Raw genomic sequence first — 4,077 nt, 5'->3', positions numbered from 1 at the left:
TGGCAGTGCTGGGGATTGAACCCAGGGCATTGTGCATGCAAGGCAAACACTCTACCAACTGAGCCATATCCCCAGCCCCACATGTGCATATCTCTAAGGAAGGCATTGCATCAGTCATCTTGAAATCTCAGGAAATAGAATTCTCTGACAAGAGGGAGACATTGTTTCGTTTTTTCATCTAGAATTCATATGGGGTAAACTTCTTCCAGGAGTCAAAAAGTAAACTTGCTTTAGTACATCAAGTCCTTTGACACTCCTCTATTGACAGTTGGGGGTCTATGTCTCCTTGCCTTGAATCTGGACTACTTTGATTGAATATGGTTAAAGTGATACTATGTAACATCCACATCTGGGTCATGAAAGCCCATGCAGCCTCAGCCTTATTCCTTGTAATCCTCCCACTTCAATTTATGGGAGCTCACAAGTAAGAAGTTAGACTACCATGAGGCCACCATGCTGGAGAGGTCACAGATAGGTGCTCTGGCTAATAGATCTAACTGAGTTCAGACCCATTAACACATCAGACAGGTGGGTGAAACCACCCTGAATCCTCCAGATCAGCCCATACAACAGTTGAATATCATTGAGTGTCCTCAGCAACACCAGATAGAATGAAGAATCATCCAGCCAAGCCAGGTCCAAATTCCTGGTCCATAGAATTCTGAGATACAATTAAAATGATAATTATAAACTACTAAGTCTCAGAGAACTTTGTCATGGAGGAATAGATAACTAAAACAAATGGTATTAATAATTATTAAGTTTATGTATCTGGCACTGTTCTAAGGATTTGTCTTGTATTAACTCATTTTTTCCTCAGAAGAGGATAAAGAAGCCAGAGAAGTTAAGCAATTTTGTAAGGGTGATCTCTTGGGCTTGGACACAGGCAGTCTGATGCCAGAGCCCAGATTCTTTTTCTTTTTTCCCTTGCCATGCTAAGGATCAGACCCAGGACCTAAAACAAAAACAAAAACAGGATTTTGCACATGTTAGGCAAATGCTCTACCACTAAACTACATCCTCACTCCAAATCCTAGACTCTTTACCCTTACCTTAAACAATAGAATAGCAGGGATGAAAAAGATCTTAAAAACCACAGAATTGAACTCCTTTATATTATACATAAAGAGGAGGGGGGAATGGGAACAGGAAGGACAGTAGAATGAATCAGACATACTTTCTTATGTTCATATGTGAATACACGACTGGTGTAACTCCCCAACAGGTACAACCATAAGAATGGAATTTATACTCCATATATGTATAGTATGTCAAAATACATTCTGCTTTCATGTATAACTAAAACGAACAAAAAGAAGATGAAGAGAAAAAAAAAAACAGATCCAAGAGGATTAAATGAATAGCATCATGATTCACAGTCTGTGTTAAGTCAGAATCAGACCCTAAGTTTATTGACTTTCAGTTTACAGGAAAAATAGAATAGAACATTCTTCTATCTCAAAACCTCCTTCTTCTGGAACACCATACTTACTTCCTCATGTCCTGGGTTCACCATACCAGTAATCTTGGGTTTAATCTCTGCCATTTTGTACATCTACAGATAACTAGCTTCTCAGGACTAATGGATGTGTACACACACACACACACACACACACACAGATCCAGGTTCATCAGAGCTGGGTAGAATTCCTGCTGATCCCATATCAAGGATCAAAATTTTTGCTTCCAAAGATATCCATCTGGCTTAAGGTCCTGTGTGAGGAATTTCTCTTGTCTTTCTTCTTTTCCATTCTTTCCTTATGTCATTTAAAGTGGAAAAACTATATGACTCCATGTGGTAGGCAGCTTCAAAGTTGGCCTCCAGTGATCCCCGCTTCCTGGTATTCATGTGCTTGTGTAATCCCCTCCCTCTGTGGTAAAGGATTAGGCCTGCAACACCCACGTGAGTGAGCTTGGAAGCAGATTCCTTTCTCCCTGCTTGTCTGGTGAAGTCTTCAGATGAGACTGCAACCCCAGGTGGCAGCTTAACTGCATGAGATGCATTGGGCCAAGGGCACCTACCTAAGCTCCGCAGCATTTCATGACCCACAGAAAATGCAAGAAAATGTGGTGCAGTTTGTTTGTTGCTTGCTTTGTTTTTGTTACTTTTTGTAGTACTGGGATGGAACCCCAGGGTCTTTCTTCTGAATCCCAGGCAAATGCTTTCCACCTCAACCTCAACTCCTTTCTACTGTGTGTGTGTGGTGCTACGGATCAAATCCAGAGCCTTGTGTATGCAAGGCAAGTACTCTACCAACTGAGCTATATCCCCAGTCCCCTTTTTACTTTCTTATTGTGACATAGCATTGAAGAAAATGCATAAAGCACACTTTAATTTTAAATACAGATTAGTGAATTTTTACATGTGTCTAGACTCAAGTAAACACTACCTAAATCAAGATACAGGACATTTTCTTCCTGTATCCTTCCAGTGAGTATGGCTCTAGAGGTGACTCCCTGTTCTAACTTCTATCACCATCAATTAATGTTGCCTGTTATAGAACTTTTAGAATGGAATCATATAATATGCCCCCTTTTGTATCTAATATCTAAGGTCAGTTAGATTCATCTACCTGATGGAATCCTGACCACATAATTAATTAATTTTCTTTTTTGTATGTGTGTGGTGGTGGTTTAAACCAGGGTATTCTACCTCTGAGCTACACCTCCAGCCTTCCTTTTTTGTTTGTTTGTTTGTTTAGTCTTGCTACATTACTGGGGGTCCCAGGCTGGCCCCTGTCTTGTGACCTCCCTGTCTCAACCTGGAATTATAGGCATGTGTCACCATAACTGGTCTGGCCACATATTTTCTTCCTTCCTTCCTTCCTTCCTCCCTCCCTCCTTTCTTTCTTTCTTTCTTTCTTTCCTTCTTTCTTTCTCTATTTTTTTCATGTGGTACAGGGGAATACATCCAAGGCCTCATGCATGCTAAGCAAGCCTCTACCACTGAACTGTATCCCTAGCCCCTGCATAATTTCTTACAGTAAAAACTCCCCCACTAGCCAGGTGCAGTAGTGCATGCTTGTAATCCCAGTGACTCAGGAGGCTGATACAGAAGGATCACAAATTCAAGGCCAGCCTTGGCAACTTAACAAGACCCTGTGTAAAAACAAAAAAAAAGGGTTGGGGATGTAGTTCAGTGGCAAAGCACCCCTGGGTTCAATTGCCAGTACCAACCCACCAACCAACCAACCACCAACCAACAAAAACATCCTCTTCCCACTTCATGATCCAAGATTAGTTTCCTGAGCTGTTCCAATTTTAAATTGAATTCTCTTCCCTTTATTTCCCTTGCCTTTCTTCTTCCCTTTCTTTTTCTATCAGTATGTAGTAAGTACCTTTGCCTAGGTGCTAGGGAAATAGTGTGAGCAATACAGACTTGGTTCCTGCCCAGCTGCACGTGTGTGTGCACAGGGAAGAACCAGTAATCACAAGAGATCCAGATGAGTACAATGCAAGATGTACCAGGGATTCAATGAGAATTTGTTTGAGATGAGTCAAATCCCAATTTTATGAGCCATGGAACACTTCCTGGAGGAAAGGACACCTATGCTGAGACCTGAAGGGTGAATAGGGTTGTGAGCACTCACCTGTGAAAAAGTTGTAAAGCAGAAGAATAAAAGGATACTTTCAAGAAACTGCAAGAAGTTCAGAGAAGTTCTACTTGGCTGAAACACAGAGGCCAAAGTTGGGAAAAGTCTTTGGTAAGGCCAGGTGGGGCAAGATTTTGAAGAGCCATGTGAGCTCCATTAAGGAGTCTGTGTTAGTCAGCTTTCTGTTACTACAACAAATCCCTGAGATAATCAATTTATAAAGAGAAAAAGTTGGTAGAGCATGGTGGTACATGCCTATAATCCCAGAGATTCAGGAGGCTAAAGGAAGAGAATGGTAAATTTGAGGCCAACCCCAGCAACTTAGTGATACCCTGTCTCAAAATAAAAAAATGATAAAAAAAGGGCTGAAGATATGGTTCTGTGATAAAGTGTCCCTGGGTTCAATCCCCAGTACCACCAGAGAGAGAGAGAGAGAGAGAGAGAGAGAGAGAGAGAGAGAGAGAAGTTTGGCTCACAAGTTTAG

General features: G+C 41.4%; 1 non-coding gene across 1 annotated transcript; it reads right to left on the bottom strand.

Annotated features, from left to right (window-relative positions):
• Trnaa-ugc (transfer RNA alanine (anticodon UGC)) lies at positions 1 to 73 on the bottom strand. Its single transcript has one exon. It is a non-coding gene; the product is annotated as a tRNA-Ala (tRNA).
• Between the last annotated feature and the right edge of the window lie 4,004 nt (positions 74 to 4,077).

The sequence above is a fragment of the Marmota monax genome, unplaced genomic scaffold (genome assembly GCF_021218885.2).
Source record: "Marmota monax isolate L192 unplaced genomic scaffold, Marmota_monax_Labrador192_F-V1.1 WCK01_AAM20220418_F8-fsc00205, whole genome shotgun sequence".
Taxonomy (NCBI): domain Eukaryota; kingdom Metazoa; phylum Chordata; class Mammalia; order Rodentia; family Sciuridae; genus Marmota; species Marmota monax.
Note: the sequence above shows the minus strand (reverse complement) of the source record. Positions and strands in the feature narration are given on the sequence as shown.